Raw genomic sequence first — 16,999 nt, 5'->3', positions numbered from 1 at the left:
AAACCCAGCATCTGTGTTGACAGCTCAACAGAAATAGCCAGATGAAAGTTGTTTAGCAGAATTTATTCAGGCTTCCTGGTCGCTCAACCCTTGTGCCAGCCCCACCCCCCACCCCTCACCTAATGAGATTCCCTGGTTTCATATATGTAGTAGGAGCTCAGTAAATACTTATTAAACTTTAAAATGTAGCACCTTCTCATTTCACAAGTCTGTGACCTGGTATATCTTTAACCCAGAAGTTTGAACTTATTTGGATTCATGAAGGAATAGTCTCCACACTGAAATTCTCTTTGCAGTGTTGTTTAACACAGTCTCACAAAGGGGAGGAGGGGATAACCAAAATATCCACCAGTAGAGGACTGCTTACATATATTACGGTCCATCTGTGACTTGAATTACTGTGTAGCCATTAACAAGAATGAATGAGTTCTGTTTGTACCAACTTGGAAATATTTCCAAAGATGTACTGCTAAGGTAATAAAAGACAATTATAGAGAAATAGGTACAATGATTTCATTTGAATTTTAAAAACCCAATAACCATGATTCTATATGTACATGCCCCCACATGTGTGGAGAGAGAGTCTGGAAGGACACATCCCAGACAGTTAACAAAGGTTACCTCTCAAGAGAACAGTGGGAGGGGAAGGCATAGTGAAAAGGTACTTTTTACTTGTTTTTATGTGATTTTTTTCACAACGTATTTCTTGTATGATTAATAATTAATTAATTAATTGACTTAACTTATTCAACTTAATTAAAATGAGGCAGTCGTTGCCGTGTGGGAAATACTCAGCCCAGTCTCTCCCTCTGCTAGAGAAGGACGGGTGCTGGCTCCCGCCCATGGGGACGCGAACAGCTGCAGCCCAGTCACTTCCAGGTCTAGACCATAGTCAGTGTCTCCCTAGGACTCACATTGCACTGCTGCAGGACCGTCCTATTCCTCCAGCACGTCCTTGGCTGTTACAGCTACACACAGCTGATAGTACTTACTGAACGCTCACTGTTACTAGGCACATTTATATGAATTATCCCATTTACACAATGCATTAAAACCCATTTTAGAAATGAGCACTCTGAGGCACAGAGAAGTAAAGGAACTTACTCAAGGTCCTCCAGGTGAATAACAGAGGAGCCGGGATTCAAACCTATGGAGACTGGCTCCAGGGCCTGGACCCATCTCTGCCAGTGACATTGATGCAAGATGAGAAGTCAGACTCTATCACATTTCCCAAGTGCATCATGATTCACGGGGATCCATACTCGCCGAATTCATAGAAAATTTGCGTGGAAACAGGGCAGATGGATCCATTAATGTCAAAACTGTTCTGATCTTCTCGTTATTAACACTGGACCTAGGAGTGACTCCTCTGAGGAGGAACCACTGTAAATCCTTCATCAGGATGTTTCCCACAAACATGCAAACTCTCCAAGCATTTGGGACTGCCTCATGATCAATGGTACTTCACCAAATGCTCTGTATAGTTTTTGAGGCTGCCAAGGTCTCAAAGAGTGGTAGGTTCCAAAATGTAACCCTGAGCTATTCTGCAGTATTGCCAACAGACACAGAAATATTCAAGGCTCCATTGGGTCTGAGGCTTAAAGGAAAATATTGGGGATCCCTGAATTATTCTCTCTCCTCTTGGGCCTCAAATTCTAGCTGAATTATTAAATTTTTAAAGATTGTGGAAATTTGGTTGGGAAGTAAAGTTTTCACAAAGCATAAAAAGCAAAATTTCTACTGCTTACTTTCAGTCTATTAATCTATGACCAGGAGGATTTCAACTTTTAGGAAATAATAATCATAATATTAAGTCAGGAGTACAGTGATAAAATTGGACATGGAGGTTTAGGTTTGTAATGGCATTTCTATTTTCTTTTGTTTATCACTTGTAACTTTCTTGAGGGCAGGGACTGTGGTTTTATGTATCTTTGTATTTTTGGAGTTTAGCAATGTTGCCAACAATAGACGGCACTCAGAACATACTCGTTGAATGACTGAGCCAATGGATAAGAATAAAACAAATGCCACAAATTTTGCCTACAGGTGACAACTATTCTAAGATTTGCCTCCTGGCAGGATCTTTGATTACACAGGGAAAAAGTGCCTTGCAGAGAGTGAAGATAAGAGAATAATTAAAGATCTATGAGAAAGGGCTTGGAGTCTCTTGAGCAATACCCTCATAAGCATTTCTTCTGGAAAATCGCCTAGGGAAGTGTGGGATTCCATGATGCAAGCAGAACTCACAAAATGTACGTTGTCCATTAGGAGCAGGAATGAGATGGATCACCCCATCTGCTGATAGGTGTGTGTGTGGGGGGGGGGTGGAGATTTTTCATCACATGTCCAGCTCTGGCTCAAATTTCTCCTTTGACCAAGTTTTTGACAATTTGGTTAAATTTCAACTAAATATTATTTGAATAAACTACTCCCTTGCAACTCAGGGCATTGGAGTTTGTCAGCCTTCTCTGGCTGTCTTTGCTGGAAATAGCTTTATTGGGAGCTATTTTCCAAGGCCAGGGCAAAGTTTTCCGGGGAAACCCTGGGGTCTTGAGAAAGGGCAGGATTAGGCATGGTAAATGGGAGTCAAGTCTTTATTTACAAAGCTGTGTGGGCCCGAATGGGGCTAGTCAAGTATCTCAAACCACTCCAACTTGACTCCTCTCCACATAGGCTCAAGGGGACAGACTGTGGGCCCTGGTCTTGGTTGGTGTCTTTTATTGCAGCTCGGAGACTGATTCAAAGAGACTCCAAATTCCCTAAGGCTACAACAAAGCACTGTACCTCATCCTGCACAGCACAGCGTACCAACACTTACTCACTCCCAACCACCTGTTGGGCAGACACAGTGCATACTACACTCCCATTTCACCAGAGAGAAAACTGAGTCTCAGAGCGGGAAAGCATCTTGTCTGAAGCCACACAGCTAGGAAACAGCAGAGAAGGCAGCCTTCTGAGATCCTTCTCAGAACTGTCTCCACCAAGCCACAGGTGCCGTCTTTCTCATTTTCATCCTAAACGCAAAGCAGAGTTTGTATTTAATGAAGTATGTATACTCAGAATTTGGCAATTTCTCTTTTAGCTTGTCACTAGCAAGTTCGACTACTAGACCAGAGAATTCCGCGGAAAACTCAGTGCCTGGCACATTGTAGGTACTTAATAATCATTTATTGAATGAATGAATGAATGAGGTTTTAGCACTGCCTCAAAAGCCCCCACGCTGCAGCAGCGCCCCTGGCCTTTCCTATTAGCTCACCTCAGGCCCAGACTGAATGGAAGCAGGAGCTGCAGAGGAGGAGCAGGCTTCTTTGCTCTCAGGGCCCAGCGCCGCCCCAGTCTCCATCGCTTCTCAGCCACTGAGCCTCACTTGGCTGGTGCTCTCAGTTCTGTGCTGAGTGCCAGCCTCCGCCTGCTCCGCAGCACTGAACCTCAAAGGCAGCAAGTGGTTTCTGTCCTTGTCTTCTGCTTCCACACACAAGTGGCACACACTACCCTGCCCTGTCTCTAAACCACCCCTTCCTCTCACCCTCAGGAGTGCATATCAAGACCAAGTGATAGGTGCCACACAATCATGGAAAGAAGCTTGAATCCATGCTATAAGAGAAAAGGAAATTATCAATGAACTTGTGTACTTAGTACACAAGCCTGACCCGTGACACCCCTGGGAAGGCTCTGCTGTTGAGATTGAATGCCGTTGCTGGAGGCCTCCCTGAGTATCCTGGGATCTGTCCAGGGTGCTCGCTTTCCCATCTTCTCCGTCTCCTTTGGAAAGCCCCCACTTGACCAGCAAGTTGACTACCATCCTCTCCGTTCAAGTCTCCATCAGGGATCACTACATCCTGGCATTGATCCTGGCATTCAGAAGCCCCTCTGGCACTCAAGTGAGCATAACAAGACGGTCTTGCATTGTACCTTGAACCATTCACTGAGCAAACTGCCACTTTTACAGTTTATTGCTGTCAGTCATCTTCAGTGACTCTTGGGGAGGGTCCTGGCCTCAACTTTCCATTCTAAATCTCTTCAATGGGCATAAGAAATAGGCATTGCCATCGATTGAAAAGAGTGCAGAATTTGTAGTCAGATTTCATGGATTCCTGGCTACACAATCCCAGCTTCCCTGACAGCAATTTTCTCATCTGTAGAATAAGAAGCAATTTACTTATTCACTCATTCAACAAGTATTTATTAAGCATCCATGTTGTCTCAAATGGCAAGATTTCATTCTTTTTTATGGCTGAGGGTGCATTTATCTTTTCGAGTTAGTGTTCTCATTTTCTTTGGATAAATACCCAAAAGTGGAATTGCTGGATCATATGGTAGTTCTATTTTTAAGTTTTTGAGGACACGCTGTACTGTTTTTCATAGTAGCTGCACCAATTTACCTTCTCACCAACAGCACAAAAGGGTTCCCTTTTCTCTGCATCCTTGACAATACTTATTATTTCTTGTCTTTTTGATAATAGCCATTCTGACAGGTGTGAGGTGATACCCCATTGTGGTTTTGATTTGCATTTCCCTGATGATTAGTGATGTTGAGCACCTTTTCATGTACCTGTTGGCCATCTGTATGTCTTGTTTGGAAAAATGTCTACTCAGATCCTCTGCCCATTTTTTAATCTGATTGTTTCTCTGCTATTGAGTTGTATGAGTTCTTTATATGTTTTTGATATTAACTCCTCATCAGATATATGATTTGTAAACATTTTATCCCATTCAGTAGGTTGCCTTTTCATTTTGCTGATGGTCTCCTTTGCTATGCAGAAGCTTTTTAGTTTGATGTAGTCCTACTTGTTTATTTTTGCTTTTATTACCTTTGCTTTTGATGTCAAATCCAAAAAATTATTGCCAAGACTGATTTCAAGAAGATTACTGCCTATGTTTTCTTCTAAGAATTTTATGATGTTGGGTCTTATGTTCAAGTCTTCAATCCATTTTGAGTTAGATTTTGTCTATGGTGTAAGATAGCGGTCCAGTTTCATTCTTTTGCATGTGGTCGTCCAGTTTTCCCAACACCGTTTTGAAGAGACTATCCTTTCCCTACTGTATATTCTTGGCTCTGTTGTTATAAATTCATTGACCATGTATGTGTGGGTTTATTTTCGGGCTCTCTGTTATGCTCCATTGATCTTTCTGTCTGTTTTTATGCCAGCAAAATACTGTTTTGATCATTATACTTTTGTAATATAGCTTGAAATCAGGAAGTGCAATGTCTCCAGTGTTGTTCTTTCTCAAGATTGCTTTGGCTATTTGGGGTCTTTTGTGGTTCCATACAAATTTTAGGATTGTTTGTTCTATTTCTGTGAAAAATGCCATTGAAATTTTGATAGGTATTGCATTGAATTCGCACGTTGCTCTGGGTGGTATGGACATTTTAACAATATTAATTCTTCCAATCAATGAGCACAGAATATCCTTCCATTTGTGTCCTCTTCAATTTGTGTCATCAGTGTCTTATAGTTTTCAGTGTACAGGTCTTTCACCTCCTTGGTTGAATTAATTCCTAGGTATTGGCAATTTGTATCTTGTCTTTTCTTCTTCTTTATCAGTCTGACTGGAGGTTTATCAATTTTATTGATCTTTTCAAATAATCAGCTTTTGGTCTCTTGGATTTTTCTCTATTGTTTTTGTTTTCTATTGATTTCTACTCTGATCTTTATTATGTCCTAACTTCTGCTTACTTTGCTTTTCTTTTTCTAGTTTCTTAAGGTGGGTGCTGAGGTCATTGATTTGAAATCTTTTTTTTTTTTCTCACTGTTTATTGTTATAAATTTTCCCCTAAGATTCTTTAGAGGCATCTCTTAAATTTTGATATGTTTTCATTTTCGTTCAGTTTAAGATATTTTCTAATTTCCCTCTTGATTTCTTCTTTGACCCATAGATTATTTAGTTTCCAAATATCTGGAGTATTTTCCAGATACTTTTCTGTTATTGATTTCTAATTCAATTCTATTATGGACAAGAAATATACTTTGCATGACTTGAATGCTTTTAAACTTATGAGACTTGTTTTAAGGTCCAGAGTATGGTCTATTTTGGTATTAATTTTCCTTTTACATTTGACAATAATTTGTTTTCAGTTTTTGTTAGGTATAGTGTTTGAATCATGGCAAATTTGTTGAAGGGTTTTTTCAAATCTGTTCTATCTTTTTGATTTTCTATTTGTTGTATCTGTTGTTGAGACGGGGTATTGAAATCTCTTTCTATAATTTGGAATTTGTCTAGATCTCCTTGCAAGTCTATCATTTTTTACCTCATGTGTTCCAAGGCACTGTTATTGGGTGCATAAACGTTAGGTTTATCACGTCCTCTTGATGAATTGACTCTTTTATCTTTATGAAATTGCCTCTATCCCTGGTAATAGTCTTTGCTCTGAAATCTACTTTGTCTGATATAACCACTTTAGGTTTTTTAAAAATTAGTGTTAATATGATATCTAATTTCCCGTCCTTTTATTTTGAAATAATGTGGCTTTATATTTAAAGTGCACCGCTGTAAGTACCAAGCAGTTGGGTCTTACTTTTTTACCCAATCTGAAAATATTTGCCTTTTAGTTACAGTATTTAGACCATCAACATTTTTAAAAACAGCTTTATTGAGATATAGTTAACATACCACGCAATTCACCCATTAAAAACGTATAATTAATTTTTTTTAGTATAGTTACAGTGTTGTGCAACCATCACCACAATCTAACATTAGAACATTTTCATCCCATCAAAAGGAAACCCCGCGCCCATCAACAGTCACTCCCTATTCCCCCATACTCCTCTCCCAGCCCCAGGCAACTACTAATCTACTTTCTGTCTCTACAGATTTGCCCAGTCTGGACATTTCATATAAATGGTATATTGCACAATATGTGATCTTTTGTAACTGGCTTATTTCACTTAGCATAATGTTTACAAGTTTCATTATGCTGTATGAATGCACATACATCAACACGTATCAGTACTTCATTCTTTTTTATTGCCAAATAATACTCCTGTGTATGAATACGCCACATTATTTATCCATTCATGAGTAGGTGAAAATTTGGGTTTTCCCACTTTTGACTATTACGAATAATGCTATTATGAACATTTGTGTACAAGACTTTGTGTAGATGTAATGTTTTCATTTCTCTTGAGTATATACCTAAGAGTGGAACTGCTGGGTCATTTGGTAACTCTATGTAGAGCTGGGTATTTGGTAACATTTTGAGGAACTGCCGAAGTGTTTTCCAAAACTGTGGTACCCTTTTATATTCCTGCTGGTAGTGTATGAGGGTTCCAATTTTGCCATATCCTCACCAAAACTTTTGTGATTGCCCGTCCTTTTTATTCTAGCCATTTTAGTGGGTATGAAGCGGTACATCCTTGTGGTTTTGATTTGTATTTCCCTAATGAGATTGAGCATCTTGTGATGTGCTTATTGGCTATTTGATTATTTTCTTCGGAGAAAAGTCTCTTCAAACCTTTTGCCTGTTTTTAAATTGGGTTATTTATCCTCTTGTTGTTGAGTTGAAAGAGGTCTTTACATATTCTGGATACAAGTTCCTTTTCACATATATGATTTGCAAACATTTTCTCTCATTTTGTGAGTTGTCTTTTTACTTTCTTCCTAGTGTCCTTTGAAGCATAAAAACTTTTAATATTGATTAAGTCCACTTCATCAGTATTTCTTTTATTGTTTTTGCTTTTGGTGTTATATCTAGAAACCATTGCCTAAATCACTAGACCATTAACTTTTAAAGTGTTCATTGATATAGCTAGGTTTAAATCTATCATCTTGCTATCTGTTTAGTATTTGTCCCATTTGTTCTTTATTCTCTTTTGTTTCTTTTTGTCTTCTTTTGGATTAATTACATATTTTATGTTTCCAGTTTTATCTCCTTTGTTGGCTTATTAGTTACAAGATCTTTATTATTTTTGTGACTGCTTTAGGGTTTAGACTATACATTTTTAACCTATTACATGCTACCTTGAAGTGATATTATACCATTTCATGTATAATGTAAGATCCTTAAAATATTATAATTTCATTTCTCCCCTCTTGTCTTTGTGCTACTGTTGCCACACATTTTACTTTTACATATGTCACAAAAGATGAGCTGTGGCACAGTAGTCTAGTGCTTGGGGTTTGCTGAGCCTCTTGGATTTGCATGTTTACAGTTTGAATAAATTTGAAATACTTTGGTTGTTATTTCTCTAAAATTTTTTCTGTACCTCCTTTTCTCTTCTCTCCTTTGGTGACTCCAAACACACCTCTATTAGGCTGCTTGAAGTCTCCCCACTCACTGATGCTTTATTTATTTTTAAATTCTGTTTTTCTCCTCTGTGTTTTTCATCTTGTATAGTTTTTATTGTTGTGTCCTCAAGTTCTCTAATCTTGTCTTATAAAATATCTAATCTGCTTTTAATTTCATCCAGTGTATTTTTCATCTCAGACATTGCATCTCTGAAAGTTCAATCTGGGTTTATAAAAAATCTTTCATATTTCTACTTAGCAAGGTGAATGTGTGGAATACAAAAGTATAGGGGCCGGCCTCGTGGCTTAGTGGTTAAGTGCAAGAACTCCGCTACTGGCGACCTGGGTTCGGATCCCGGGCGTGCACCAACACACTGCTTCTCCGGACATGCTGAGGCCACGTCCCACATACAGCAACTAGAAGGATGTGCAACTATGACATACAACTATCTACTGGGGCTTTGGGGAAAAAAAGAGGAGGATTGGCAATAGATGTTAGCTCAGAGCTAGTCTTCCTCAACAAAAAGAGGAGGATTAGCAAGGATGTTAGCTCAGGGCTGATCTTCCTCATAAAAAAAAAAAGTATAACAACTGTTTTAATGTCCTTTCTTCTAATTCTGACATCTATGTGAGTTAGAGAAGGTACAGTTGATTGAGTTTTCTCCTTATTATGGGTTGTTTTCTCCTGTCTCTGCGTGCTCGGTAATTTTTGAGTGGATGCCGTCCATTGTAAATTTTACCCTGTTGAGTGGTTGATATTTCTGTATTCCCATTAATACTCTTGACCTTTGTTCTGGAATGCAGTTTCATTACTTCAAAACAATTTGATCCTGTTGGGTCTTGCTCTTAAGATTTGATAGGCAGGACTGGAGCAGTGCTCTGACGAGAGATAATTATTCCCCAGTACTGAGACAAGATCTTTCAGTGACACGTAGTCAATGCCCCATAAATCATGTGGGAGGAACAGGCACTATTCCTGGGCCTGTGTGAGCACCAGGCGCTATTACCTGTAATTCATTTGCTTGGTTCTTTCCTTGGCTTTGGGTAGTGTCCTTGCTGATCTGTTCCCTGGTGTCTACTTGAAGGGCATCCTCCACAGATCTCTGGGGTTCTCTGCCCATGCCGCTCTCTCCTTTCCATACTGCAAACTCCAGCTGACTTAATCTTCCTGGACTTTCAGCTCTGTCTCCTCAACTCAACTCAGGGAATATACCATGGTCTGCCTGGTTTTCCCCTACCTGAGCCATAGCCTAGAAACTTTCTCAAGGCAATAAGCTGGAGCAATAGTAAGACTGATATAAATTATTTCCAGTCTCTCAGATATCAGTTTCCTTCAATGTATGCTGTCTAGTGTCTTGAAAACTGTTTCATATATGTTTATGAGTTTTTTGGTTGTTTCAGGCAGGAAGGTTAATCGTGGCCAGAAACATAAGTGCCATCTTTCTTCTTTTAATTGTTGATGATCATATAATCTTTCAATAACAACATTTTAATCCCTTCCCTTCCAATCTTTGTACCTATCATTTCTTTTTCTTGCCTTATAATCTTGGCCAGGACCTCCAGAACTGTGATAGCAATAGTGATAATAGTCGGTTACCTTGCCTTATTTCTAATTTTAAAGTTTTCTTAAGTTTTTAAGTATGATGGTTGATGTAAGTTTTAACCAATAAACTTAACTTGCTTCAAACTGTTTCCTTTGAGTTCAATGAATCTCCTTAGCACAAACATATGCCAAATCTTTTATTTTAGGTGCTGGGCATAGAAAGATGCCGGTGGTAAAGGCTTTGAGAGAGAGTTCATAGCTTAGTAGGGAAAGCAGAAAAGCAAGTCAGCTGTTCCAAATGCAGTGTGTTACATGCTGAACAAAAGGTACAGACACAGAGATAAAGGGCATATGATTTGCCTGAAGGAAAGGGTACAGGGAAAAGTCAGGGAGGACTTCACAGAGGTGGTCAAGGTTATGAGTAGGAGTTCAACAGTTTGACCACAGGCAGAAGGAAAAGTAGAGAGGTGTGAAAGCAAATAGTCGATGTGACTAGAGCAGTGAGTGTTTGAGGGAAGGATGGGAGTGGTGAGAAGTGAGACTGGGAAAGCAGACTTGGGTCGGGTCTTGATGGCTGTTGGATACACTTGGACTTTCATTCCGGAGGGTACCTACTGTCTGAGTTGAGTAGAGGTGGATCTATGAATCATATTTATCTAGATCTGGGTCTTAAAACTCTGGGGGTATGTTGTCTACTCTTACTGTTTTATGGTTTTCAGTGTCAACCAGATGAAGTGATAAAAGAAGTCTAGTGGGATAAGAGGACTTGGGTAGGGGGCAGTGAAGAGGGTCATTTTAGCAATCCTGCTTGATAGCCCAGGGTCCCCAGTTTTTGGATTTCATAAACCAGTAACATTTGCAAAAGAATTTGGGTTACAAAGATGTCAAAATATAACAATAATAATAAGTACCATAGGCTATCATGTCAAACTGTACATAACCAAAAAAACAAACAAAAACAGGAAAAAATATAATCTCAGACAGAACAGTTGGTAACCTTATTCTGGTATGTTACTTCTCCCAGTCACCAAGTAATAGTGGGATTTTCCGGCTGGGAATGAGAAGAGGAGGACAGCAGGCTGATGAGGGAAATAAATGTCTTGGGCAGGTAAATCCTCTGATGTGTCCTCCACGGACTCACCCTCCTTCTACCTAGGGCCTCGCCCTCCAGGCTGGGAGGAATGAGACTGTGGTTGGGAGCTCTGTGCCATCATACATGTCCCAGTGGGTGGCTCACAGCTTCAATGGCTCTGAGTTTGCTCTTCCAATCTAAGAACTTTGTTGGCCCTGTGACCATTGACCAGCTGGCCATGAGCTAAAGATTTAATTAATCTCATTGAGATTAAGGTAGCAGCAGGAGCCAATGGCTCCTTTGATTAGGCTCAAAATGGTCTGAATTTAGCACTCAATCCAGAGGCCTCTGATGGCCCCAGATAATAGTCAGAGCTGCACCTTGGCTCCCATCTGGATGAAAGGTCTTCTCGGACAAAGGTGGCTAAGGAACTTTGGACCTCACAAATGCACAGATTGCCCCGCCCCTTCCCAGGGAATCTGAGCCCACACACCACAGCCATTATCAAAATCATTACTTATCTAGAAAGGCCATTCTTTGTAGGAGATAATGGAGAAGGGTAGAGCTGGGGCCACTTCCCCAGGCTGATAATGTTTACCATCACAATAGTCAGTGTAAATGCATTAAATGCAACTGATTAAATGCAACTGTTTTGAGATGTTCTAGTTTCTTATAGCTCTAGATGTCCTTGGTCCCTCAGGCTTAGCTACCAGCATCTTGGTCAAGGTGGGGGAGATTTGTCTCCTGTTTGTATCTGTCAAATTAGTGACCAGCTCTTCGATCTCATAAAAGCAGTATGAAGTGGCTGTTCAGTGTGTGCCAGGAGACCACCCAGAGGCTGGAATTCCAGATTGAGTCCTGCCCTCTCTTGCCAAAGAGAGCCTGCCCACAGCATCCAGAAGCCAGATCAGCCTTGAACAACAGAGCTGAAAGGGATATGTTCTTTGAGAACATTCATGCCAAGAGATTGCAACCAAGAATCTATGGGACCCTGAAGGGTCCAAGAATACTCTAAATTGTGTGGAAAGTATCATATTGCATTTTTCTGATATTTCATTAGAGTCTCAACCTTCACCTCCCAAAAAGTTCAAGAAGCTACAACCTAACATGATCCCTTGTTAACATCAGGAAACAGAGAAGTGAAGTGATTGGCTCAAAGTCCCACAGCTAGAAAGGAGTGGAGCTGGAACAGAACTTGGGGGTCGGCTCCATCCTACTCTCTACCTGTGCTTGGACCCAGCAGAAGTCCCCAAAGTGGTCCTGTATGAGGTTAAACATTCAGATGTCTGAGCCCATCACAGATCTGCTGAGTTCAGCATCAGTGAGAGTGGGGCCTAAGTGTTTAGCAAGCTCCCCTAGGGTTTTTGGGCACCCTTCCCAGAATTAAAAAACATTCAAAAAAGGTAAAGTGATGAAACAATTGAAACCACTTTCAATTCTTTTAGCTATTTTTTTTCTGGTTCTTTTCTCCACATTTCTAAATAACACACTTTTATGATCTTTCTCTTTTTCTTCCTCCTTTCCTCTCTCATTGCTTTTTAAGCTCCAGATATTATCAGCTGATTTATTATCAGGTGATTGGGATGGAAGATTAGGACCATGGGACTTATTTGGTGGTTTTCAGGTGCCCAGCTGGGCACACCTCTGCCATCTCTGTAGTCAGGGAATGCTCCAGAGGCACAATTGACCTACCCCATTTCACCTGCTACAGCAAGTCCAACTTCTCCTCACCTGGGGGCACTGGAGAGCTGGTCCATGTCGATATTCCCAGCTGCCTTCGCAGCTGCTCTGAGCCCACAGGAAGAATCCCTCCTAAACCTTCTCTATAGGATCATGTGCATAAGAAAGAGGATTTTTGCATTCTCCTGAGCTGATATGCCAACCTGCTGCCTCTCTGCTGCCCCTCTCCTCGACTCCAGTGTCTGCTTCCTTCCTTTACCTGCACTCTTTTCACTCTATATCATCCCCCAACTCATGAGAAGTTGATGGAACAGTCCATAATTTTCATCTGTTGTTCTTTCACTTGTGTTCGCTTTTTAAAAAGTCAGTCCTCTATTCAGGCACTCCGTTGTGTAATATCCTCTGCTCCCCCCACTTGACTGGAAGTGTCTGGCTGAGAGCACCATATTCATCTTTGACGCTCCACCCTAATGCAGTGCTTTGCACCTAGCAAATGCTTAATACATGTTTGTTGAATGAATAACTTTGCCTTAAAAAGATCCTCTGGTGTTCTTTAGAGTATAATTTCCCTAAAGTTATGAAGAGCAGAGATAGTACTATCTTGGTTAATAAGAAATGAGAATTGTAATCTCATTGAAAGAAGATTACTGGGAAAGGAGCCAAGTGACCTTGGAGATGAGACTCACAGCTCTGCTTTTTGCATCTGTAAAATACGGGGGAAGGTCCAACCTGTCTTCTGATTCTAACATATAAACATTTTAGACACTTACTGCTTAACAGAGAAGCTTGGGCAACAGGAAAAGTGACAGAAGATGATGCCCACTGGAAATCATGAAAACAGTTAAGTATAACGTCACCAATGTGTATACCTGGTACCTGGCCAGGAAGTAGGGGGACACAGTAAGAAAAGATAATTCCCATGGCAAAATTCCAGTTTTACCAATTTTCTAGGAAAACGTTGAGCAGTAATTTCCAATCTACCATGGAGAGCAATACCCTAGTATTTGCTTGATTTTTTAATCCTTTTGGGTGTGAGAGATCAAAATCGGCCACCTTCAAATATGTCTCTTTATCTTGATTATTTTCTCTGATGGACATTTGACCTCCCCAACTGCCTGCCTAAAGGAATTTAACTCTGGGTGTGGACAGACTGGCAGGGTCCTCGCTAAGCCCATTCTTACCAAAGTTCTGTTTACCAAACATTTACATTTGTAAAGGCATCTCCCACTGTGTACTGGGAAGAGGGGGGATGGCCTTATCTCTGGAAACTCTTATCAGGACGGAAGGAGAGGACTTAAATCTGCAACCCTTGATTGCTGTGCTTTCCCTTAATCCCCCAGAGCTGTCTCCCCTCCACCCCACATCCTCCTCTGTCTGCCTGAACATGCTATTTAAGGTGAAAACCTTTGACATTTGTCAAGAAACTCAGTTTCCCTGGTTTCTCCCATGTATACGTTATTAAACTTGGTATTATTTTCTCCTGCTAACCTGTCTTGTTAAGGATTTGGCCAGCCATAAGAACCTTAAGAGAAAGGGCAGAGGGAGATTCTCCCTCTTCCCTAACATGGGCACATGAATATATACACCATATGCAATTTGAAGAATTAAAGTAAAATTTAAAAAAATTGAAAATCCTATTGCCATTCCCATAAATCCCTCCTTCCGCCGCCACCCCTGCCTGCACCCCCCGCCCCGGGATAAAGCAAAACCAGAACTGGGGCGGACTTTGCAATAAAGCAGCTGCAGCCAACCTTTTGACTGAATACTGCCATCTAGTGGCAGTGAATGTAAAACACCTTAGTTTACGCCAAAAGGAGAAATCAAAGTGTTGAAACTCAGGGTGGTGGGACCAAGTAGGACAGAAGGGAGAGAAACACTGTATCAGCCAAGTTCCTGCCTGGTGTCAGTGGGTAAAAAGAAGCCCAGTTCTCTTCCACCTATAGCTGCAAACCCGAGGCACCAAGGTTGGACAGGGACCACCTCCTCCTGGAAGCCTTGGCAGCGTCTCCCGAGTCTCCTGAGTCCCAGCTCTCTGTGCTGAGGCTTGCCTTAGAGCACTTGTCAGCTGGGCTGTGTGTGCCTGTCTGTCCCTCTCCCTCTGCTTCCCAGACCATGGGATCCTGACGGCAGGGTTCCTGTTTCATGTCTAGAGCCTGGCCTAGTTCCTGGTACTTTATAGGTGCACGATATATATGGAATATATTTAATTATACGTCATATATATTATACATAATTATATACAAATTATATATAATATATGGAATACAAATGAACAGCAGAGTGAATGCCCATCATTTCAATAATGTCAACTCCAAGAGAATGAGATGTCTACTCCTCTTAAGTCATTTTCTAAATGCAGTGGATGCTGTGATGCTCTGCCCAGATGATCCTTCAGGAAGAAGGAACTTCTCCAGCTGCTGGGAACTGCTGAGAGAAGGGCTTCAGCTCTTAGCCTTCTGTGGGGGTTGTATCAGCTGAAGACACTGTATCAGCCTTGACCAAGGTCACTCCTCCTTCTGGGGCAGTCGTATCCAATGACTGACCAACGTGGGAGTGTAAAGGAATCACGTCCAATTCCTGAAGATGCTGTAATGTTTCTAAGGTCGGCCCCCAGGGGCCTAGTGTGTCTTCCTCTGTCTCCTTCCCCAAGCTCTGAGTAACTTGCCCCATTTCTGCACCAGGGGAAACACTCCTCTCTCTCCTCCCCTCCCACAGCTCGGGATACACCTTGAGTGTCCCTGCTCCTTCTCCTACTCCTTTCAGGCAGGCTCAGCTGAGTATAGCAGATTTTTGAAATGCAGCCTTCATTTTAAACTGTTCGCCTTGCCTCTGTGTCTCCATGTGACTTGCATTGTTTCCTGGCCCCGGTACCTTCCTTCTGTTCCTTGGCAGGTGTGTTCCTGACTCCACTTGTGGAATCCCACTGTGAGAGAGAGAGTCAACAATTCCGAGTCTCCCCCAAAGCATTCAGACAAATACTGCCCACCTTCCCTCTCTGACTGTAATTCTACTTTGGAAGAAGCTTCTAGACCAGGGTGGGCAAACTTTCTGTAAAGGGTCAGATAATAAACATTTTAGGCTTTGCAGGCCATATGGTCTATGTTGCAACTATTCCAGTCTGCTGTTGTAGTACAAAAGCAGCCCTGGGCAGTACTCACATGAATGGGCACAACTGGGTTCCAGCAAAACGTTATCTACAAAAAACAGACAGTGGCCCATAGTTTGCTGACCCCTGTTCTAGACAGTCAACATCGGCTCCCAGCCTGGGCTTGATCTATGGCTGTTCTGCCTGACTCATGTTTTCTTTACCTTCTAATGACCCCTGCTCCCATGTTGTCTCAGGCTTGTTCTCTGTGACCCAGACCTGTGTCATCCATGTGGCCTGTACAATACCTGTATCATGTTGAATCTCACCTATAGTTTTCTCCTCATCTGAAACAATAAAGTCTATGCTGACCTTACCCTATTTTGTCTCTCAAATTTGTTGAAAGCCACATGTAACCACATTCAGAGTAGCATTAGTCATTAAAAGGAGTTACCTGATTGTTCTTATTTCTGGCCAGGGTTGTGGTAAGAACCTTGGGACCTGAGGACACCAGGAGGAAGGAAAGGCATCAGGGTAGAGAGAGGGGCAAGCATGTCCATCACTGCGGTAATGTCTTGCTCCTTAGGCAAAAATTTTATCGAGCATGTGCTATATGACAGGCAGTGTTCTAAGCACTGGGGATAAATCAGAGAAGAAGTGGAACTATTCCCTGCTCTCCTGGGAGCTTCTATTATGGTGAGAAGAAACCAACAACCCTCTACAGTGTCTGTAGTGATCACAAAAGAATAAAGCAGAGTAGAAGGATAACTAAACATTGTTCTAAATTGAGTGATTAGGGAAGCCCTTTCTAATTAAGAGATCTTGGAACAGAAACCTGACTGCACAAGAGGGAAGACCTCTGTGAGAAGAGAGTTCCAGGCAGAGGGAAAACTGAGTGCAAAGACCTGAGGTGGCGCTATGTTTTTCAGGTGGAGGAACAGTCGGGCGCCATTGTGGCGGAGCGGAGTCAGCAAAGAGGAGAGTGTAGGGCGTGAAGTTAGATTCTAATACTCCTCTGTTTCTGACTGCCTGTGAAAAGGAGCTGTTGTTCCAGTAATTTCCTAAAATGTGAATCCAGGCCCGTTGTCATGGGCGATGCCACACTCTGTATTAAGAACTTGTGATTTCACTGGCCCATTCCTGAGCTTCTGTGTTGGCCATTTTTAGGTGTCTGAACAAAGGCCATTTACAGACATCATATTGATAGCATTATATTGAGTCAATCTTCCTTTACCACCCATGAGAGAGCATCCATAAATAGCTCCCTCTCTACCACTCCACAAACCTTTTACTATTTCTCTAGCTGCCATTTGCTGCCCTTATTCAAGGCAGCTTGTTAGCTCATTGCACTTCTAGAGTTTTTTATTACAATGATCAAATGCAAAATTTCTCT

Source organism: Diceros bicornis, chromosome 12 (assembly GCF_020826845.1).
Source record: "Diceros bicornis minor isolate mBicDic1 chromosome 12, mDicBic1.mat.cur, whole genome shotgun sequence".
NCBI lineage: Eukaryota > Metazoa > Chordata > Mammalia > Perissodactyla > Rhinocerotidae > Diceros > Diceros bicornis.
The sequence above is the reverse complement of the archived record's forward strand: the minus strand, read 5'-3'. Positions refer to the sequence as shown.